We start from the raw sequence: 25,124 nt of genomic DNA on the forward strand, positions 1-25,124 counted from the left end.
AGGGAGAAAGGGTAATGTTAGAAATGGGTAACAAAATGCGTATTCCAGCAATGTATATTACCTTTATTTATAATGTTTATATCACCAGCTATACAAATCTAAGGAGAGAATCCAAACTACCAAATGGCAGTAGCTTTCAGCAGGGAATTGATATCTACAGGTTAAATGGTGGCTTTTGCTTGCGGGCCCTATCCAAAAATGATTGAAGTTACATGGAATCTTTCCAATAACTTTAATCTGTATTGGCTGAAAACCCCTGGAAGCTGCCAATTTGTTCCACTGCCTTTTTCCAGGCACAAATGCATGACTGCAAGATATTTAATCCAGTATGAAGTAAATGATTATATAATAGGCTGGAGAAAACAACCCACCACATTATTCATATTCATTTTAACTATTTGGTGGTGGTGAGATGAACAAAAGTGGACAATAATTTAATTTCAAAATTTCCCTGAGCAATGCAATTGCTAAGAATAATATTGTTATATCAAACCTGAAGTGGACAAGATGAAAGAGGTACATGATTCTGATGCTGGGCAGCTGAACACCCACAACAATGCAACTGTTGAAAGGCAATACCAATCACCTGTGAATGCTAACTTCCATATAGCCTGATGTGCCCAATCCTGCCTAATCTGGAAAGCTAAGCAGGGTCAGGCCTGGTTGAAATCTGGATGGGCAACTTAAAATGTTGTGAACTGCCCAGAGAACTTTCACTGTGGGCGGTATTGAAATACAAGGTAATGATAAGGATGTGTTACTGCTGTGCCTCTTTCTTTGGGCAAGCTCTCCTGTGCTCAGGACCATAAAGTCCCCTTTAAGATCTCTCCCTGAATGCACAAGAGGCAGAGGAGGTGGCCTGATTTATGGCTGCTCCCCATGGAGCTGACTGCAGGTAGCCTGCCCACTCCCTCCATTCAAATCCAACAGAGAAATGAGGCAGGGGGAGGGAAGCGGCAACTTCATCCCTTCACTTTTTTTCTCCTGATCGAAGTCAAGTCTCCAACCCCTCCCTGCCACACGCTTTATATTTGGGCTATGACAAAACAGTCACTTGACTCTGCCTGATTGTAAATTTGTCCTGCAGCTTCAATCAGATCCATGTACACACCAACTAACTTCTACTTGACAGTGGTATTTGTACATAAGGAATCCAAGTGTTGCAAAATTGTGATGCACCTGCTTTAACTTAGGGAGACTGGGATGAAACATTCTTGCATAAAACATTACTGTTGAAAAAGGCAGCAGGACACATTTCCCCCTCAGAGAAAATACATAGATCAGGTTGTTGACTAAACTCTTCACTGTCCTCTCTACATATGGCTTATTATTTTGTGCAAACTGGGGCTCTAAAAATCACCAAGAACATATGGCTTATTATTTTGTAGAAAGCAGAAACCACTAGATATGCACTGGTGGAGAATTAACCTTCCAAAAGTCACGACTTCTCTCCCCCACTTCCCCAATCAAAGGTTTTCTTTAGGTTCTTTGTTTTATACTCCTCCTTTCTGCCAAATTTGGTATACTCATCCTTCCTTCCTTGACAGGAAGGACCAACCCAGACGTGGTACAGAGGTCATGTTTAAGGACAGGAGGAACTTCTGTCCTTCAGTTCTGAAAATTGACAAAGACAATTTTCGTTGTCCTCTCTGCAGAGCTAATAGCACTTGAAGAGAACAATCACATCATGGAAGGTGCGTGGGAAGAAAGGGCACTGTGGTACCTTGGAAAAGCAATTGTTTGCTGCTTTTCCAAGCAGCCTTGCAAGGCTGGGAATTATAAGAACAAAACACAGCAGATATTCTAATCTTATCTCCTGTGTCAGGTCCAAATTTGGCCTTGTAAATTAAAGGAAGTTTGGGAAAGTCCACCTGAACAGGTGAGACTCAAACAGCTAAATCTAGCCATGCAGGCAAAGCAACTGCCTTCAGACAGCATCATTAGGGGGAAGAGAGGAAGGTGTGAACTGTTGCTTCAGTGATGCAGTAGGACCTTGTAAAGTGCAGGTCTTAGCAAGGTGGATTAAGCGCCATGTGGCCTCTACTCAGGGCAGCAAAAAGTCCTGGGTGAGCAACGCCTCACTTAATTGTGCACAATCCAAGCCAATGATCCCGTGTCCTCTGAGTTCACTCAAGTGTTTCCACCAATGATTAGAAAGATCAATTTGCTTTTGAAGGTAAGTTCAGGTCTCAAAGCTCTTTAAAAGGGGGCTTTAATGAACACCTTAGTGGAAAAGGCAAAGTTGTTTTTAAAAAGGCAATATTTAAATGGAATTATTTCTAGAACACCACACTGTAGGCTTCCTTCCCCCTGCACCCCTTTGTTGCTTGCATCCATTTTGGCCTAGTGTGACCGAAGTACTTGCACAGAAGAAATATGTCTCTGCTTCTCTTGCGAAGTTGCCTCCTCCTGTCCTGTCATGAAACTTTAATTCACCAAAGGCAAGAGAGTGTGTGGGGAGGGGATCCTTTAAGGGAAAGGGGAAAGAAAAGAAACTCAGCACAAAAGCTTTCTACTCTCAGATAGGCCTGTCAATAGTTGTGTATTACTCTTTGAATGAAAACCGCAAGGTAAGCAACATCCTGACAGATATCATATTTGAAATGGGCCAGAATGGATGCGAGTAATAAAGTATCAAAAAATAGCAATCCTGTATTGTAAACTCACACCCTGCTGCAAGAGATAATAAAGTAGCATGATACATCAGCTCTCTAATCCAGGTATTTCTCTGGAATACCTCATAATTATCAGACTGGACAAGAAGATTGCAGGATTGGCAGGTAGTTCGCATTTCTCTGAAGTTTTTTTTTTTCTTTTTGTCAAAGTGTTGATACATGTAGGTTTGTGCTGATAAGAGTGGTGACAGAAAAAGAAAATCCCCAACTGCTTCAGGGGATGGAAAAGAGGGCTGGAAGGAGAACACCTTCCCACCCTGTTCTTCCTGGTGCAATAGATCCTACATCAAATGGCAGAAAGAACGTCTCTGTTCTTTTTGCAGTTAGCCAGAATTCCTTTTCACTCATCCCTGAGAAATATCCCATCAAAGAAACAGGCTGAGGCTTTTCTTTCCACTCTGTCAAACAGAGCTGAAACCTTCCAAAGTTTAAGGACAGAGAGAGAGAAGCCAGGAGAGAAGGAAGAAGAAACATTTGGAATGTCAGAAGTTCTCATTGAAAAAGATCTGTGCAATAGATTGTCCCCCTAACAGCTGTGTTTATGGCATACGTTATCTCTTACTGTCTTCTTATAAGCCAGGCATATAAAACCTTTCAGATGGGTATTACTCAGCAATGGATTAATCTTTTCAAACATCACAGCCTCGACCTGAATGTTTACCTTAGCAGAGGCTATAATGATTATTTAGCTTGCACTGTGTCTAAACAGCCTTAGATGCATATTCAGGCTTTTTGGCATGGAGACAAATATGTGTGTCAGGTAATAAACCTGTATTTCCCATTGGAGAGGACTTAACGGTATTAGAACCTCATAATATTTTTGAACTTAAGGCCTGTATTTTCCACACCAGGCCGAGCCTCAACATTGGGTTTATTATCGCAATCATCATCATGACCAGACTGTGGGACACCTGTACTAACAATGTGGCGGACTTCAAGGGGGCGGGTGACAGTGAGACAGACACTTCACACAGGCAATGGGTGAGCCTGATGGAAGACAGCTTTCTCAGGCCACGAGGCCTGATGGCCCAATGGGCTTTCCTGATTCTGTGACTCACACAACATACAACATATTATGCCAAATCACTGACTAAATTTGGGTATAGCCTTTCAAGGAGGTGTATGCAAAAAATCAGTAGAACAAAGAAACAAGTAAAAGTACCCAAATACAACTATGAATAAAAAATAGGAGGATCAGGAAAGAAAGGAATGGAAGCAACAAGAATGTAACTGGCAGCTGAGTGTTTCTCAAAAGAAAAGTGTTTAACCTGTGAAGTGGCCAGTTGTATAAGCCATGGAGAGAATTCCATAGCTCTGGGGCCACAATCAATGGAGTTCTGCTTCCTGCACAGCACCAGAGAGCATCCCACACCACAGCTGTGACTTGACAATCCAGCAATGAAGTTCATCAATTTCATAGCTTTATGTATTTATTCACATATTTATAGGCCAGCTATAACTGCTGAGGCCTTCCTAGGCAGTTCCGAGGCCTTCCATGTGTGATCGTACATAGGAAGATATGAAGTTACTTCATCCTCAGTCAAACCAGTGGTCCTTCTTGTCCACAATTATGTTCTCTCTGCCTGAGGCAGCTCTTCAGTATATCATCAATGCACCTTTCTTGGTTCTGCTATGCCACCTGGCATCCTTTCTAAACAAAAGATCAATTAGCTGATTGAAATTTAGATCGGATTGCTCATTCAAATCATCAGTCTTTTCCCTTCCCTTCCTAAATTATGCTAAAAGTGTACCTTAAAGCCTTAGCATCTCTGCTGCAACAGAAGTGTGGCTACCAGGGCAGCACTGAAACTTCTTAACTATATTGGTTGGAAGCTGCGAGGATGGCACAATAATACTGTTTTCAACAACACTTGTGAAGCAGCCAAGGAACTATGCCATCAAAACATCTTTGAATGCTTCCTTGGACTTCAGAAGAGCAGCTTTTAATAAACGCGGAGCACGGATTAAATAGGATTCTGTGGCAAGAGCTCCCCAAAAGAGGAGAAGTTCAAGAAGTAGGGCAAGGATGTTTATTGAACTTGCAGATGACACAAAATTGGATAGGATAGCTAATGCCTTAGGAAACAGAAATAATTCTGAAAGAGGACTGGGAAGAAAATAACAAAATAAAATTTAAGAGAGACAAGTACAAAGTTCTTCACTTAGGGAAAGGAAATAGAATGTGCAAGGATAAGACAGGGGTTACCTGATTTGCTAACCATATGTGCAAAAAGGATCTTGGACTGCAAGTTGATCACAAGCTGAATATAAGTCAACAGTGTGACATGGATGCAAAAAAGGCAAATGAAGTTTTAAGTTACATCAATAAATGTATAGTTCTAAAATCACAGAAAATCACTCTACCCTGCACTGGCTAGACCTTACTTGAAGAGCAGTCCTGGATACTGCGCTTTAAGGATTTGGATAAATTAGAATGAATTCTGAGAAGAGCATAAAGATGATGAAGGGGCTAGAAGCAAGTCCTACAGGGAAAAATTGAAGGAACTGAGCATATTTAACCTTGATAAGTGTAGAAAGGAAGAATATGGTGACACTTTTCAACTACCCAAAGGACTGTCACACAGAAGAGGGCTGCAACATGTTCTCTGTCATGGAAAACTGTAGAACATGAAATAACAAGTTACAGGAAGACAGCTGAACATCAAAAAACTTTCATAATGGTCTGATCAGTCAGGCAGTGGAACTGACTGCCTAGGGAGAGGATGTGTTACGTGTTGGTGCAGGTATTAAAGCTAAAACTGGACACCACCTGGCAGAGAAAATTTAAACTAGATTCCTGGACTGAGCAGGAGTTTGGACTCAAAGATCCTCTTTGATAAGAATATTCCTGTTGTAGCTTATCCATTATGTTCTGCTGGTGCATAATTCTTCTTTTTCATGTTGTTCTTGTTGTTAACTTGTGGAAGAATCATATTAATCAAAGTTGTTTAGTGGAAAAAAGATAATGTACATAAATTGTAGTATGGCTGCAAAAACCCCAATGACCACTCATGGTACTGCTCATAGTGAACCTCGGCCATGTATGTGGCCAGTTAATATGTGTAGTTACAGGCCACAAGCATCTCATAGAAACCTTACTGGATGGTGCGGGATGCCAATCATGGGCAGGGGAGGCACCTCCCAGATTCACTTGGAAAGCCACTTTCATGGAATATGGTGGCAGCACTAAAGCTGTGTTAAGAAATGCTGCTGATCTTATGAGTATCTGATTTGTTCCTTTTATAATGCAGAGATTTTGAATGGCTAGTGGAGCCCTCGAGATCATGGCAACTCTTTCCCCAAGTAGGAGAGAAATCCAGACATTTAATAAACAAAAGAGCCTGTTAGATTTGATTATATGTACTATGTGTGACAGCATCAGGGAATGAGCTCAATGGCTAATGCATAGCTGAAAGGATAATTATTTAAAGCCTTAAATTTTATTAGCTGTTAAACTATTTGAGTCCCTTCCATAATTACAATTCTGCTTTAAATAAAGCTGTGCTTGGCATCCTGGTTGCACATTTTATAGTTTTTCCAATGAATTTTAAAGCCTCACCTTTTCAGTGCATGGAATGTAGCCACCACACCAGGGAATCCAGGGCTGCCAGCCTCCCCATATGCGCTGTCACTCCTACACTTGTAAGCCCAGTGGCTCTGTTACTCTCACAGCAAATGTAAATATGGTTCTGCCTGGGAATTCTCTAGACCGAACAAACTTCAAAGAATGTGGTCCCAGGGAAAAGGCTTTTTTGTCTGTCTACGGCTGCCCACCTTTTGAAAATGTCCCATTTCTCAAAGTAAATTATGCAATGGTTGCCACTTAACATTTAAGAAGTGCACTCACGATGGATCTAGCATATGGTCCTGTAGATCACAAAGGACCAGATTATGCTTTTCTTACGTAAAAGCCCAGTTTACATGTTAGAGTTGCCAATGAAAGGCTCCTTTAATTTGGTCCATGTCGTAAAAATGAATTAGAGCACAATCCTCTGGTCTTTGGGAGGATGTCCCAAGAGCCACAGGACTGCTCAGGAAAAACTCTTCCAAAGTTAGAGACATTGCTCTGACCTCAAAAGGAAGAGTTGGAGATCTGACCACCCACTCTTGGTGCTTCACACTGACATGAAAAGACCAAGCCAGCTGTCCTTTGGGTCAGCAAGATGACATTGGAGCAGCAGCAGGAGGAAAAGGGGTGTTCCACTGCATGAGGATGGAAGGAGATGGGAGAGACCAGATTATATTCTGCGCTTCATCCAGTGTTCTTCCCTCCTCAGCCAAAGCACCCATGCTAGATGGGCTGAAAAGTGAAAATCATCACATCCTGAGGCTGGAAAGGTGAAGATCATGTCCCTCACTCCTCACACCCTGCTGGCCTCAGCACAGTAGGGCACTCTGAGTCTGGAGGCTTCTGCACAATGAGGGACTGCACCCTTAATAAGCATAAGGCAGTCCACATGGACAATTCATCACAGGGTAAGAGCTTTCACATGAAGCAGTAGCTGTCTCCACATGTCAACCATACCAAGTGGGGAAGACAAACTTTTCAAAAGAATACTTCAACGTCCTAACTGCCAGTTCTTACTAAAATCTCACCCAACCACAACCACTGAAAATAGCCTGTGACGACTCCTACTTTGAGACGTACAGATTTTGTTAAATCTGTTCCAGCTGTGTTTTGCAGCTTGTAGGCATCTTTTGTTCCATCATCTTCTCATTGATGGAATGAATTTTTTAACAAAAATTTCATTCTACTTGTGCTAATGCACATTAGTGCTAATCCATATTAGCACTAATCCACATTAGTGCAAATCACCTCAAAAGTGCAAAATGGTTTGCAACTACACAGAAACCACATGCCTCAGAAAAAGATGGCCCACTCCAGAATCCACCAGTCCAATCTGTAGAAATACAAACTCATCTGAATCGTATGTGGATTTCTCTGGCACCCCAACAGCCAGTTCCATCAATCTGTGGCAGGGTGGCCAGGTGTCTACCAGAATGTGCAGGACATGGACTTGGCATCTTAGGAAGGAACCAAACTTGATGCAGGCATTTTACATCTGGAGCTAATAAGCACACAAAAAGAGGGGTTGTGCCAGCCTCAGCCCCTCTCATATGTTTTTCTTACTAATTGTTTTTCTTACTAATGGAGGAAGGCATTCTGAAGGGGACAACCTTCCTTTCTCTGCCATCTCTTCATGTGATCTGGAACTTTGTACAACTAACAGTCAAGACTGCATGGAGAGACTCCTGTAAATTCTTCAGAAATGTGCCCTAGACAAGCAAAAGACAGAAGAAGAAGTAGGGCTAACATACTTCAATTCCTTGCATGTTAATTGCCCAAAATGTAGATCTCTCTAGCAAATGGGCTAGTTATGATGTTACATAAGTGTAGTCCTACAACATGGAATGAAAACTGAAACTTCGCATGGACCTCTCTCTTCGTAGCTCCCTGGGGCAGAAATAGCAAGGCAGGAGCACCCTCACTTTGGGTTTAATTTTACTACGCTAATTTCAGTTCAGTCAACCCTCACTTCATAATGATGCAGTGTATCCAGAAGATCTGTGCAGCTAATTCTTTGACAAAGTCAGGGTACCTTGCCATCTCTGGCACACTATAATGAGTTCCTCTCCCACTTCTTTTCCACATCTCCTAGACAGTAGATTCTCTACTGTTTGCTGTACATGGTTGCTAACTAGGCTTTCTTAAGTAGGTCAAAGCTCACTTCATTCCTGAAGTGTTGAACATAGCTTCTTAAGAGATAGGGGAAGAAACTTTTTTTAAGCAAATGGGACAGAAAAAATAAAATTAACCTTCTATTGTAGTCAAACAAATGCACCGTGTGTTTTTATGAATTGCATTGGGAGTAGAGTTCTTAAACACACATGCACACACACACAAAGCAAGAAACTTATCATTGAAGCTGTAAAGTCTATAGCCACTTGTCTTAAGTTGACTGGGTCCCAAATTGGTAGTGACAGCTTCAGGGTAAGTGGCTAATAAGCAATGACATAACATCAATAAATATTGCATACAAGAATGTTATATGTTATTGTTTAAGCGGAGTAATATATCAGAGTTACATACTCATTCCTGGCCAGCCATGATAGTGCACGTGAAAACATTATTTAGTTTAATGAAACATGGGGGCTAGTGAGATATACTGAATGGACATTGCATACATGAAGTATCTGGATTTAAGCTAGTTGCTTGTCTTTTAAGGAAAGGGGTTTGTCTTAGATGATGATGATGATTATAACATTTCGATGCTGCCCCTTGCCGAATCCTCGGGGCGGCTTACAACACAATAAGATACATTCAAATACAATAGAATGTAATAAATTACCACTTAAATACAAAAATACACTGAGATACAATAATATAAAATTAAAATTAACAGTATAAAATAAGTAAATAAAGAATATAGGAGGAGAAAAGAGAAGGAAGAAGAAGTTGTCCTGGCCAGAGACTAGATCTTTTGTAGTCTTGCTACCTAAGGTCCTTCACTACATACACCAAGGACTGGCTCTTAAGTGCACAAAACCTGTGCTCTGCCAGAGAGCTACAATGTTATGTGAATAACCTAGCAACGGATTTTCAAAGTTGTCTTAGCTGGAAGCCAGTTTGGAAAGTATTTCTGGTTTCTGTGTCTGTCCTCAGATAGTCCTGCATATGTTTTTAAATTGAAACATGGAGGGATGCCTTCCTGTCTAGTCAGCCTTCATGCCCTAATGGCAGGAGGAACAATTCTTTGAATGCCTGCGCTGGACTTGCCAGCTGCTCAGTTCTGCTGGGAAATAATTCAGCCTCTGATTTTAGGAGGTGGAATCAATCATGGTGGCAATGGCAGGGAACGGAAAGCTCAGAGAGCCACCACTAGCAAGAGGAGATATCACTGGGCTCAATGGACCACGTGTATGACACAAGATAGCATGAGCTTCAGGTGTTCCAGGATGACCAGGGCATGGGAGGTGGTTAGACACAGGACCGCTCTGTGTGATTTTACAGGAAGGAGCCATTGCCCAGTAGCAGAGCTCATGCTTTGCATGCAGCACCTTCCAGGTTTGATGCTGTGCACCCCTAGGAAGAGTTAGGAACAGATCCTGGGGATGCTGAAACCCTGGAGATCCTCTGCCAGGCAGTAGCATCCACACCGGGCTTGATGGAACAGGGCTTTGACCGAGTACCAGGCAGCTTCCTGTGACCAGTGAGGGCTGCACAGGTGGGCATGACAGGTTGTCTGTAGCCCATGCATTGCATGCTGCCCACCCCTGCACGAGGCTCTGTGTTGCGATCCATGGACATTGCCTATGAACAGCGCAGGCTCAACCTCACCTTAATTGAGGGGTTAATAAAGAAGGAAGGAAAAATAGGGCTGTCTGATGCATTATCATTTACAGGAGAGCAAATATGCAATGTTGGGGTAGGAGATTTCTGTTCTTTGTATATGGAATTAATTTTAAAAATGCCCATCTATTTTTCCTTTGGCTTACTGCAGTTACTTTGGAGAACTTTTGTTAGGAAAGTGCAAAGTATGTTCAAAAGTATGTTTTGAAATGGCTGTATATATCCAGACACTTTTCTGAGAATGAGCACAAACGGTCCAGTCAGAGCAAAGATTTAAGCCCTTCTAATTCCAGGTGAGCAATTCAGCTCATGCTTAAAAGTGCAACCTGTCCATATCTACTCAGGCTGCAGTTCTAAAGCTGGGTAAAGGCGAGGTGAGGGGATATAGGAAGTGGGGAAGTTTCTGGTTCACCAGTGGAAAGGGGCTTGTTAGGGGGCAGCAATTATGCTCCTTGATAGGTCTCTGGTATGCTGTAGGAGGACATTTCATCAGGAACAGGTCTGAAAAGGGTCATGTCAGAGGACTACAAGGCCTCCAGGATCTCCTGATATGCCTGATCAACAGAATTCTTCAACACCACTCATCTTGAAGCTGGCATGGTTAATACCCTTCCATTGGAGTCAATGAGAAAAAAAGAAGACAAAAAGAAAGACACACACGGTGAGAAGAATGAACTGTTCTCCCACAGCTTCCTGGCCTGGCAGGATGGATGGCTCCACCATGGAATCTGTCCCCTCTTTCCACCACCAATGCACTAAAGTTGGTAAATCTTCTACCATGAAATTGACAGGGGTCTTGTGTTAAATTTTGATAGGACCATTATCTTACAATAGCTTAATTTCAGGTTCTGTAATGGAGAAAAAGATACCTCCAAGATGTTAAGATCACCCAGGCAGTTTATCAAATAGCACTGCTTAGAAATATCAAGGAGTGATAAAATGTAGAAGCACAAAGGACTTCCTTGGCTGGTGAAGGGTCTACCCAGACAATACTTTGAAGACATGCCGCTGCTTCTTTTTTCTTTTTCCTCTAGAGCAGCACCTCACTCTCCACCTCAATCTGTTACAAATTAGGGATCCATTTGCAGGTTTGTGTGTGTGTGTGTGGGGTAAGGACTAAAGCTGCACTTTCCACATGCTAGGGGCCTGATCCAGATTAGGCCTCCTGTACCTATTCTAGAGTAAAAATTAGGAGAAAACCCCATTGCTTTTAGCAATATCTTTAAAGCTGGATCTGTTTGGGCCCTTTGGTAGCAAAGAAGGTCACTTGTGGTTTTAAATCTACCATCCCCTGGAATGCCATACTTGGTTTCATAAATTCTCAGTCTGCATCAGAGCAATATCACAAGGGAAATAAGTGATTTATATGGGAACACAGCATACTTTTTTTGCTGCTCCTGCAAATAAACTATGTTATTTCTTTGTCTGTCTAAACGGAGATGGGAAGGCTGTGGCCTTAAGGCTCCACATGGATCCTGGCCTCCTTTCAACAGCCCTGTGCAATGGATCAATTCAGACCCTTGGCAAGACCTCTTATCATCCCTGCCAGATGGTGAGACCAGCAGAGAGAAGGGAAATGGTGGCAGAAAGAGAACGAACAGGACAGTGCTGCCCAGTCTGCTTTCTAGCCACATCCACCAAGGGCCTCACTGGTATGGGACCCTTCACTGATTAGCCCCGAGACTCATCTGGGAAACAGACAGGAAAGCATTTTCCTTGCTACTGTAGCCCAGTCAGCTGAAAGCATTATATATATCCTGCCCTGCCTGAAAAACTTGAGGCAACTATGAGAAAATGAATAATTTCAAATGAGTTAAAAAAGAGGGATCCTCTTCCAAGAGCAAGCAGCAAATAAAAATCAGTGATGAATAAGATTATGAAAAGCTGCTATGAATATTAAAATCTGAAATTTATTCAGCGATAATAAACTTCCCTAAAACCTCAGATGGTCTAAAGATATTCTGGAGGGTGAAAACAAACAAGTGTCAACAAAATTGCCATCAGCAGGAAAAGTCTTTTCATCAGAGAAAGGGCAGAGTGAGGGTCTGCGCAGTCATGGGGAAGGGTCCCCAATTGTCCTGCTCAGTTCTGGGTTTAGGACACATAAGAGGTCTTCTGTTGGATCTTAATCCATGGACAGGCTCATACAGGGGTGGAGGGAGTTTGTAAATAACACAGCATATTTATTGAAAGACATTTCATTTGTAAGCTTGTTTGTTCTCTTCAAATGTCTGAAGATTTTTAAAAACTGAACAATATATGTTTTTAAGCTCATCACTGCAGCAAAATTCATCCAAAATGTCAATTGTTCTGAACTGGTCATGCTAACAGCCATTTTGGCAGAACTGGGTGCAGACTTAAGGTCCTGTTTTGAACTGTTTTTCCTCCATTCTTACCTGTGGCAAATCCCAGCCAGGTTCATTTCATGTAAATACCTAACACAGAGAGTTGCTTCACAACCTATTTAAATTAGCTGAATCTAAGCAGCTAATATATTTATTTATTATTTTTATTTCCCACTTTTAAAAAAAGAGCTCATGGAGACTTACATCATTCTCCTTCTCCTGCTCTCAGTCTTATTCCTACAAAAACAGCCCTGTTGAGGTAGGTTGGGCTGAGACTCTGTGACTGACCCAAAGTCATCCAGTTGGCTCCATGGATGAGCGGGGACTAGAACCCAGGTCTCCTAAGTCCCTGCCCCACCCTCTTAACCACTATACCATACTGTCTCTCAAGTGCCTTCAACTAAAATCTGCTAGAAGTTGTTTACCACAGTGAGGTTATTGATTTTACTGTGAACATGATTTCCTACTCCAGATTCTGCGACTGAGAGAAGTCATATTCACTCATCTTACTTATATCAGACTCATCTTCATCCATCCTCCCCCCCCCCCCCCCGAATACGTGGTGACATCAGACTATTCTTCTTGCAGAGGTGCTTACAGGTAACAATCTCTGGATCTTTATTGTATACTCTAAAGAATCCTTAAAAATGTCCTCTGCATATCAAGAGCTGGAAACCAGTATCATACATGGAACTGGTTTAATGTTTCTGGTGACCTACTCAAGGGAAATGTACACCAAGTGCAGTAATTTTTCTAAAGCCACCAGTCTGTCATCAGTTGTTAATACTGACATGTAGCCATTTTAATGTTGCTTAATTTTGTTCCCTCACCTACAGTAAAACTTTCCAATAGATCTTTAATCTAAATGTCTAGCAATATCACTTCTGTCAAATATGAATAGAATTGCCTGATGGCTTTATCTGTAAAAACAGATGGTATGTCAGAACATGTTAATGACCAACATTTTCATGAGAAGATTAAAAGAAATCAATTGCTGGTTTCAGAAAAAAAAAAAAATGTGAGCCTTCGCACTTACACTTATCCTGATTTAAATTGCCATGGCTTTAGTGATAGGACTGCCCCCTCCCCTGGCTGCTGCCCTTTATGGAAGCATTTCGCCATAAATTAAAACAGGTCTGATTCTTTCAACTGTTTTAAAATGATCGTTGAGCTGGTTAGCTCTTGCTGGGTTGGATTAGCCACACTGGTCCTGTGAGCAGCCTATTTATATGATTAGCATGATGTGGCTGGAGGAGGAGATTTGCAGAGGATCTCTGCTGCTGCTCTTTGTCTGGAGAACACACACACAATGATGTGATAGAATATGCAGTTCTAGAAGAAATAGCTGAACAGTTCAATCCCCTGTTGGCTCCTACAGCGGTTTTCTTTCTTCTGCTCTTAGTCCCTCCTAGATGAAGGCAAAAGACCTAAGAGTGAGAGTCAGAGAAAGAACTCCGCACTCTCTCAATCCATACCTAGAATGAGACATTTAGCCCTGGAAGGTGCACTCTCCATTTAGAAAGTTATAACATGGGCATGCAAGACAACAGGGAACAAAAGCAGCCATGTTGCCTCTAAGTAAAACATTCAGATGCCATTTGATGTAACAACAGGCCACCGAAGATCACTAAAACATGTGCGTGGTTTCAAGATCTCCAGATCTCTTAATCATGTTGCAAAACAAAAAAATGATCATTCCAGCAGGTGGAGTGGTGGAAGTCTGCCTGGGTGTTGCCATCAGGATGTCTGCATGTTAGTTTATCCATGATGGAGTTCATTTTGAGCAAACAATTGAATTTTATATTTTATAAAACAATTAAGATCAACATTTGCCTGTTGCTTCCTTCTTCCAGTGGTCCTGGGAGTACTAAAAAAATTGGAGTTCTAAAAATGTTCCAGAGCATTGGGGAGTCACTCCAGCACAGTTTGAAAGACAGCATGGAGGCTGAAGGGGAAAGGAAAAATCGCAGAAACTCACCTTGTTCCCTTTTATGTTAGCAAAAGGGCCTTCTGGATCAAAAGTCATGCCATGAGTGAAATGGCAGCACCTACAGTCTTCATGCAAAAGTTTAAAAGCTTAGTATGATAATAAAGTTTAAATACAGAATGATACTGGTACAGCTTATGTGGCCAAGGAAAGAAAACTTGAGGAAATTTTAACCTGTCATTACTTTCATTCTTTCTATAGTGAAAAATTACCTGAAGTATAACAGGAGTTTTAAAGGCCTCTGATGTGACTTAAAATGGAAGGAGTTCAGCAAACTAAAATAAGAATAGGTGAGCAATGCAACACGCAATGCCTCAGAGCATCGCCACCTTCACAAATCAAAATTTTAAAGATACATTGAAGCACACATTTGGAAATGAGGAACATGCACTTGACTTCATAACTTACAAACATGACAAGTAAACAACACTCCTTTGGATTATGGTAGCACAACTAGTTGAAAAGTTCGAATTCAGTCTATTTTCACATTTGTCTTACTTGCAGATGGTGATTCTGTCAGCATGGGCTTTTTTGGGGGGTGGGGAAAGATGTGAAGGATCACAAGTATTTTAAAAGTATTATTTGCAAACCATGGCTTGGGTCTTAGGAATTCATCTTATACTGAATCAGACCATTGAATTCCTCTAAACTGTATCATCTACATGAACTAGTAGCTTCTCTCCAGAATTTCAGCCCTCCTGGAATATGCCAGATCTTGATTTTAGGATTTTTTACATGAAAAGCCTTCACTTTACCACAGATGAATGGTCTTTCTGGAGAATTAGGCTCTTGAGTCCCAGTTAGGGGAAAACAAGAGTGTGAGGGCACTGTTGTCCTAATCTCTTGTTTGTGATCTTCTGGGAGGCATGTGGTTGTCCACAGTAGGAAACAGGATTCTAGGCTGAGTAGGGTTTCGGAGTGATTCACAAGGACTGTTCCTATGCTCCTATAAAGCAAAGGTCGTCTTGCACAAACAGAAGGAGTTTCCACACACACAAGATTTCTGCTCATTTTTTCTTTCCACTGTCTCCCCTCATATCCTTTCTTGTGCCATTCTAAATAACCTGAATCTTCAGGAGCTTTGGGGAAATTTAGAATTTTCTGTTGCTAGGAGGGTCCCAAATGCCATACTAAATTCAATGGGGTGGGGGGAGTATGAATACGCAAAAGCTTGTTCTGAAATGCCATAGCAACTATGTTGTCCAGAATGTGATAATCTACCCACTTTGTTGACATTGTGGCTGTGTTGGTAGTCTGTAAATCAGAGGAGGTCCTCATCCAGTCTGCCAATTACCCAGCTCTGACGGAGTTCTTAGATGGTGTTGTGTGAAATCAAAATGTCTCATATACCAGTATGCACTGTATTTTTCACTCTTACAAACTCATGTTGCAATTTAATGCAGAAACATTCGACACACTGTGCAGAGGAGTAAAGGAAAATCTACACCCAGCTAAACCAGGGGACTTATTTCATGCTACTAAGCTGATTTTTCTCTATTCTTTTGTGGACTAGGTTATAAAGAAGGTTCAAGTCAATGACGATTCTGGCACAGACAATCTTAATACAAACAATTATCCTGCATATCCATCTCCGTCACTCTTCATGGCCTCTCTTTCTCTCAGTTGCCCACCAGACAGTAATGTCCTTAGATCAAATATTCTCTATAAATTGAGGGAACATTTAACTGATTTATGAGGCTTTTAGCTATTACCTACTTACCTATCCAATAAAAGTGGTTACATTATATGACACTCACATGGTACTCCCATAGCACTGAGCTTCACTCATAAAGTGACACATGCATCAAACTATAATGAGATTTCCTGAAGCAAATCTATCATCATAGGACAAAAACAACAAGCCTTGTACAGCAAATATTTTCCTGTTCTTTCATTAATTGTGGGGATTTTGTCAGTATTGTTCATATGTTTTTTCTGCATTACAGGAAAAGTCATTTTCTAGTTGTTGTTTTTCCAAAGACAGAATTATTGAGACCCACACACTCACACTCACACACACATGCACACACACACCTATAAGGAAGATAAATGCAGGCTCCACTTAGCAGCAATGCATGCTAATGGCGGGGAGCCTTTTCCTGCTATTACAACTTGGTTTTGAAGTGTAGCAAAGTGCAAACTGATAATCACTGAACATAAAGATAAGCAGTAGATTCAGAAGGAATCTCAGGAGCTTGTGAACATCACTGGAAAAATGTTGGGTGACAGATTAAAACATTGTTGGCTGCAATCAACACTGCCTGTTCTTGAAAGTTGAGCACACAAATATTCTTCATGATCATCATCAACATGGTGTAGATATTTGTGAGGGCAGATCCAGATATTTCTGAGGACTGTTCCTGGATAACTGTGGGGCAGAGTCATCAACCTGTTTGTTTTCCTGTTTCCTATCCACTTGGGTAGAGGACTGGGTGAATATGTGATACATATGTTGTTGCTTGTCAGTGGGAATGGAGCCCTGGAGTTTGTGCATCCAGGCAAAGGATAAAATAGCAAAGGTATGAGTGAAAAGGTGGACTCTAGCTATTTTCACCCCCGGCAGCTCTAAGCAACTGCTACGAGATTTCTCTTTTAGGAACTGTCATAAAGCAGCAGTCTGATGATGGGCTTTTTCCGTACAAGGTAGTTATCCTCTGCTTAGCATTCTTTATCCATGGCTGTTTATGGGTTCTTTACATGAGGCCATGACTGTCCAGTTTTGTTTCTGTGTCTAAAGAGCCCTGTCAATGAGTTTGTTTGGAGCAAGGAAAATGCAGTATTTAACTGCAAAGCTGAAAGAAAGCAGTATTTCCACTTGTGCCTTTGTGCCACCCAGCAGCTAAGTAGCAGAAAAATGGGAAACACTTGATCTCAATGCTGTGACAAAACTGAGTGGTTCAACAGTCTCTTGACAACGTCATGTAGAAAAGCTCGGTTTGCACTTGACAATTTGTTGGGTTGGGGTGAGGGGCCATGAGCGATCAGGGCTTGACATTTTCAGTTGCCTTGAATATGTGGTGTTGCAGAAGCAAGGCAGAAGATGCTTTGGCTGTAATCCCACAACGCATGGGAAAGTCCCATTGCATTGGCTAGGAAATGCTAAAAAGTATCTATGCTCAGGAGTATGGTGTTAGCAAGTTTTCACCATATTGACTGTTTTTTCTCTAATCCTGTCTTTCAACACTGAATAATAGTTTTGGTCAAAACTACATCAATATGGAAAGCCAGGGTGAATTCTGTCTGTCCGTCTGTCCATCTGTCTGTCCATCCATCCATCAATCCATCCATCTATCCACCCACCCACCCACCTATCTCTAACTTAACAACTTCCAAGCTGTGCTTTTCCTACACAAGATAGTTAGTAAAACCTTTGACTCAAATACATCTTCATGCAACACTTGATGGAGTTATCATGAGCATGGAATCCCTCAACCTTCTTTCAATTCAGATCTTCCCATCTGTCGCTGCCAGATAGCTCTTGCTGATTAATACAGAGGATGTTTACTTCACCTCTCCTACTCTAGTCATTGCAGAGACAGATTTAACATTACTGGAGATGGAGGCAGGACTTTCTTAATTTTTAGGCGAGAAAAGGAGACGGTTCCTCCCACCCAGATTCAAGGATATGTTGCTGTTTTATATGGCCTGTTGTTGTCATTATGTATCATTGTCTCCAAGGGATGGCGACCCTCCAGTGTGTAGTATCAGTGGCAGCCCTGTTCTTGTGAATCCAGAACTGTGGCTTGCTTTCTGGGGATCAATCCTTCAACCTTAATATTGAAAGGGATTTGATTAATAGGAAAGTAAGCTTTCTTTACATATGTTTCAGGGAACAAGTGCAGCCCTGTGCAAAATAAAAGGAAGTGGTCACAGCAGAAGCTGAAGGGAAAGCTGGAATATTTTCAACATTGAGACTCCTTCTGTGGTTTATCCTTAGATTTGTCCTTGGTAGGCATTAGCCTCTGCATTCTTCTTAAATTAAGAACACTTTGTGTTGGATGCAACACCATCGGCAATGCCAGAAACCATAGACTGTACAGTCTCAGCGGCATCTCGAACGCCTTCATAGTCCAACTTTCCTTTCCCTGATTGTAAACCTTCCTTTCCACTCTGACTCAACCCTTAGCCTTCCTTGGTGAGCTCCAAAAAAAACTAACAGAAGAGATCCCCTTCTCTGCTGATGCTGCCCTGTGTATTCTTTGGGGAAAGGTTCTTCTAAGCCAGATCAATAAACAGATAAATCAAGCAAAAACATGCATAGACACATCAACAGTGGGATTTTTAGTCTAACTTATAACTTCTCCTGTCCGCACAAACCAGCTGTTAATAGTGTTCGATTCTGCTGCTGCTACAAAATTAAACATTAATTTTTAAATGATAGCTCCAGACAAATGGGGGGGGGGAGGAAAAATTGGCAGCACATCATTCTAGCATTTCTTTTTAAAATTGTTTTTTCCCAGTCACAGAGTGGGGCAGTTCTGTATTTTAATAAAACTATAACTCAAATTAACAAGGGTCACATTAAACTACATTATGCTTTGAAAAGGAGAATTCAAGCTGACAAATATTGGCCGCAATTACTGCTTGTTTTTTATTCAACTCACCTTTACAAAGTGACCATATGTTCCGTCTAGGCTTCTTGGCAACTAGAAGCGTTACGAGCAGAGACGTTCCCTTGCTGAGCCTCCCTTTTCAATGTAGTGCTTCTGTCTTGAGGCATCGTTTAGTGAACAGCTGTAATGGTGTTATTAAAAGCACTACAAGTATTTTAAAACAAAATAGCAGGCATATGTGCCTACTGTCAAGGCAGGCAAGTCGCTCTGAATGTCACACCGTGTGCTGCTATGGCTGGAAAACAAAGCTGCTTTCTCCCACTAATGTTAGTCAGTCCAACGTACAATCTGTCCATACTGAGAAATTTGAACTCCTCCAGTTCACACACTGCACATACATCCTGCTCACTAAAGAGCAATTCTAAGCTGAGGGGGTAGTGGAGAACCTGGCCTATCTTCTGCAAGACTCAATTGTAAACTATTGGGATGGGAAGCTTGTTATTGTGGTACGGTTTCTCCCTCTCCCCTTCTTTCTCTGCCTTTCCACGGAGATGGGATTGTCCAATGCATGGGACAGGAACATGGTGAAAGAAGGGACAGGAACTGAATGACTCTATTTTAGGTCTCTCTTGTAGAAGGAGCTGATGGAACTTGCATGGAGAACACACAAGTAGGGCTCATGTCCCCTTCTCGGAGCAATCCCATCCCAAGGAAGAGTACAATGCTTGTGTTGCTACCCCAGTGAAGGAGCAAGTATGTGATAGGAGGGAGGGCACATCAGTAGTAAATTCTTCTATAGAAGCTCACAGCAGGTGGCATTGTGTCTTGCTGCACGGTTTAATGGAAAAGGGTGCTCCAATGTGCCATCAAGTCATCTTTGGTCTGTGGCAACCCTCTGAATGAAAGCCCTCCAAAATGTCCCGTCCACGACAGCTCCATTCAGCTCTTCCAAGTTCAAGGCAGTAGCTTCCTTTATGGATTGGATCCTTCCCATATTTGGTCCTTTCCTTTCACCTTCTGCTTTGATTTTCCCTAAGATAATTGTCTTTTGCAGGGAGTTCTGCCTCATCATGATCTGCCCAAAGTATGATAGCCCCAGTTTTGTGATTTTTGCTTCAAGGGAAAGTTCTGGCTTGATTTGATCTAGGACCCACTTGTTTGCCTTTGGATTTGGGGTATATATAGAACCTTTCCATTCTCTGGGCCATTGTTTGGATCCAGAGTATTCCCAAAGCTGTCCTCCTGCATCATGTTTAAAATACTTCGGTTTTCTTTCTGTCAGCTTTCTTCAATGTCCAGCTTTCACACCCATTCATTGTGATTCAAAGTTCAATAGTTTAGATGATCCTGACCTTGTTCTCCAGTAAAACATCATTAAACTTGATGATCTTTTTTAGTTCCTTCATTGTTGCCCTTCCATGTCTCAGTCTTCTTTGAATTTCTTGACTTTAGTCTCCCTTTGAATTGATGACAGAGTCAAGCTATGTGAAATATTTCTCAATTTTGATTTCTTCATTCCTAACAGTAAAGTTCTGAGATTCTTCTGTGGACATGATTTTGGCTTGCTTAATATTTATCTGCAGTCCTGCTTTTGTGCTTTCTTCTTTCATTTTCATCAGGAATAGTTTCAAGTTATTGCTAGTCAAGCCAGTAGTATATCATTCTACTCATTAATATTTCACCTGCATATCTTAAATTAGAGATGTTTGTTCCTCCAACTTTCACTCCTTCCTATGATTCTAATCCAGCCTTCCTTATGATATGTTCTGTGTTCAAATTTAACAGATAGGGAAATAAAATACAATCTTGTCTGACACCTTTGCCGATGGGAAACCATTCTTTTTCTCCATATTCTGTCCTAACTGTAGGATTTTCACCATGATACAGGATATACGTCAGGATAATCAAATGCTGGTTTGTTTGTTTGTTTTTAGGAGCATCCATAGCTTCTAGAGATCCATACAATCAAATGCTTTGCTGTAGTTTATAAAGCATAGATAGATCTTTTTCTGAAATTATTTGGTGTGCTCCAGTAGCCAATATATATTTGCAATATGTTCTCTCGTGCCTCTTCCATTTTGGAATCCAGCTGTGATGTCTGGCATGTCTTGTTCCAAACAGAGCAGTATAATTTGTTGCATTACTTTGAGCACAACTTCCTTTGTATGGGAGATTATGCAGTGGTCCTATGGTTGCTGCCCTCTTAGATCTCCTTTCTTGTGGCTTGGAGTATATGTAAAACCCTTCCAGTCTGTGGGCTGTTGTTTTGTTTTCCATATTAGGTGACATATTTTTTTGTCAGGATGTGGACTGATTCATTTTCTGCAGCTTGAAATAGTTCCGTTGGTATCCTATTTACTCCAGGTGCTTTATTGTTTGCAAAGTGCTTGCACTTTGCAGCTTTTGAATATTGTAGCCCCTTCTTCATAGGATTTCGCTTTGAAGAAGCCTGTCATCCTTTCACCTCTCCTGTATAGTTTTTCTGTATATTCTCTGCATCTTCACTTTATTTTCTCCTGGTCAGATAGTATGTTCCCTTGTTTATCTTTTAGCATTCTTAATCTGGGTTTGAAGTTCCCTTTGATTTCTTGCATCTTCTGAGAGTGGTCTCTTGTTTTTCCCCTTTTGTTGCCCTCTTCTGTTTCTTTGCATGGATCATTGTAATAGTTATTTTTGCCTCTATGGGATGGTCACTGAACAGTAGCATTCTGTCACCTTTTGCTCTTGCTTCTTGCCTGTCCTTTGCAACTGTGAGCGTTTCTTCTGTTACCCATATAGGCCTTTTCTTTCTTTTTGCTACAGGAATTATTTTCTGGCATTCTTCCCTGATTGAAGAATAATGTCTCTGATTTCAGTCCATAGTTCTACTGGCTCATGGTCAATTATGCTGAGCAATGCACATCTGTTCATTATGTAAACTTTAAACTCTTCAGGGATGTTACTTAAGTTATATTTTATAGTATAACTTGTTGATGATCTTTTTTATCTTGTCTTTAATTTTTGAAATGAGGAGCTGATGGTCACTACTGCAATCTGCCCCTGGTCTTGTTTTGGCAACAAGGATACAGCTTCCCCACCTTATGATTCCAATTATATACTATATTTGATTTCTGTATTGGCCATCTGGTAAAGTCCATGTATGCATATAATCATCTAAGTGGTTGCTTGAAGTATGAATTTGCAATGAACAGGTTGTTGGCTTTACAAAATTCTATGAGTCATTCTCCGGCTTCTTTTCTTATCCCTAGGTTCTTTTCTTGCCCCTGGATTCTGCTCTGTGTCCTACTTTTGCATTTCAGTCACCTATGATTAGCAGCAGGCCTTATTTTGGTGTGTTATCAACTTCCTCTTGAACACCTGCATAAAAGTATTCAATTTCTTCTTCAACATCTGTTATTGGAGCATAAACTTGAATGATAGTTATGTTGATAGGTTTTCCACTAATTCTGATTGATATTATTCAGTTGGATTTTGCATTATAGTCCCTTATTGCCTGGACTATGTCTTGCCTCAGGATTAAAACCACTCTATTTATTCTGAGTTTGTCATTTTCAGAGTAAAACATTTTGTCTGATTGGAAAGGTCCCATTCCAGTCCCCTTTAGTTCACTCAGACCAAGCACTGCAATATTCATTGTTTCCATTTCTTGCTTTACTATTTCCTATTACTTTACTATTGCCCTGATTCATGCTTCTCCCTTTCCATGTCCCAATTGTATGTTTTGCTGTATCAGACTTTCCTTTCGTGCATGTTGGCCACTGGACTTCCTTTTGGCTTAGATCTAGTAGCATCATTGGTGGTAGCGCTACTTGTATTTGCCCTTTCCCGTTCCCCACCAGCTCATCAAGTGCCTTCCAGCCTGTGTGGTCTTATCTTCTGGCACTATTTCTTGTTTCATTCTCGATTGTTTCATCATCGGGTTTCGAATTAAGAAGATTCAGAAGTGGATTACCACGTCCTTCTTCTGTGCCAATCAGTGTCACTCCTGCTTTTTATACCATTCCATTCCATACGTACATATCTTAAAAATGCATTGTTCTGCATCCTTATGTACTCAAACTATTGGTCCATCTAGTTCATTTGCAGCAGCTCTCCAGGGTTTCTTGCCAGCTCTACCTGCAGATGCCAGGAATCAAGCTGGGCATCATGTACATGGTCTGCTACTGTAGTGCATCTCCTTCCTATAATGGAAGAGTGAGTGGCAGAATGATTGAGAGCAGAGGCCAGAATAGAATGAGGGTGGAGTTAGGTCACTTGAAGAAAATCTGCAAGAAGGAGGACAGAGACAATGAGCAGAGGCCAGAAAAAGTTAGTTGAGTTAGGATGGCGAGAGACAGTGAGAAGCATTAGGGGCTACAATTTATTGATTTAGGGAATATTCATAGGTATGTTTGGGTGGAAAAAAGTACTATGACCCCCATCATTCCCTACCCAATTGGGAGTTGCTGGATTTTTCTCGCAAACAAGCATATGATTTAGCTTTCTTTACTGAGATAACAGGAAAAAAATTGATGAGGACACAGAGATGTAGTGTTGGGTTTTTACAGTCCATAAATTACTATTTATTGGTTGACTGTTAATTCCCCACTGTGGCCCACCTGGAGTCAATGATGCCAAGGCTTTTAAAGATGTACACGGCTACCCAGGAGCTTGAGGGATTGCCCATTCCAGGTGTTTGCCTTTTTACAGGGTGATTTTTACTGTATGTTTTAATTTTTTTTGAATGTTTAATGCTGCTTTGATTTTATGGTGTTTTTATTGTATTGTTTTGTTTTTATGGATCTCTGTAAACAGTTCCAGAGAGCTTCAGCTATGGGGAGGTATAGAAATGAAAGAAATAGTAGGAAGGATACTGAGAACACAAGGCTGTGCAAGGTCCGCTCAGCTGTACCTCCCATGCATGGGAGGAGAATAGCCACAGAGCCCTGAACCAAAAGGCACCATGGCTATGGAGGTCTGTGGCTCATTGGAAAAGCACAAGCACATAACATACGAGATGTTCCACGAATGCAGCATCTAGGAATTCTGTATGATAGCCAGTGGACCAGTCGCCTGACTCGGGTTCCTGTACACCCCATGATGCTCCTTCTCTTCACTCCAAGGCACCTGAACAATAAGAGCAAAGAAAGCTCTAGCTTTCTTCTAGTGCAAGGCAGTTAGTGTAGAATTGTCCTAGTAACCTATTATTATGTTTGATGCAACTTATTCTGCCTTGCAGTGTAACTCAAGGATGGGATCTCTCCATAGATTTTTAAGGCAAAGAATTCAAGCAATCCTTTGGTTTCTCTCTTCATACCTTGTTACTGATTTTTTAATCATTCAAAAGTCATATTAGATGGAAGAATGGATATGATAACAGAAAGGTTCAAAACAAAAATATCCAAATGTTATCCAAATATCCAAAGACTCCGTAATCCAATGGTACTTTTTTAATTTTTTTGCTCATCAAAATGATCAGATTTCAATTTAATGGTGTTTATCTTTTTCCCCTTCAGAATATGTCGAGTTCATTAGATCTGCTCCCATGTATAAATCTGTTCCATCAAACCACAATTTGCACTGTCAGCTCCTGTGAGTGAAATCTATTGCAGCTACAGAGCTGTCCCGCTTTTGCCTTTGTAGCAACTTTTAGACCACAATAACCATCATCACTTTTAAAAAGGCAGATCCATTACATTTCCTCTGTTCCTGCAGCCCCACATTAAGCTAATATTATCTATTTCCCAAGTGAAACAACCCCTTCCAGTCCTATCAATTATTAATTCCTTGCTTGCAGCTAATGTTTTGTTTGAATTATTTAAATGCATCTTCATTTATCAATAAACATAAAATGTTAAACAAAGAATACTGATGAAGGGCATTATTTAAACCATAACATTTTATGAGATTATTTCAAGCGCCTTTTTTGATTTATTAGCACAATATGTTTTATAATTATTTTTCCATTTCTTAAAACAAAACCATGCCAAACAAAAAGCCTATGTTTCTGGGTATCACCAAGAGATCTGGAAGTTTAGCAACTGCTTTCAGGAATGCTACATTCTTGCATGGTTTCTTAAAGAGAATATACAATATAATATACAGCAAACTCCCAATACATTTGCTGAGAAAATTCAAGGCATGGTTAAGATACAAGATGTTTATGATTTATGATAGTGAACCAGCTGCTATTTGGACTGTAGTTTTTCAGGCTAAAATCTCTCCCTCTCTTAT

This window comes from Varanus komodoensis, unplaced genomic scaffold, assembly GCF_004798865.1.
Source record: "Varanus komodoensis strain SLA01 unplaced genomic scaffold, ASM479886v1 scaffold3, whole genome shotgun sequence".
Classification (NCBI taxonomy): Eukaryota; Metazoa; Chordata; class Lepidosauria; order Squamata; family Varanidae; genus Varanus; species Varanus komodoensis.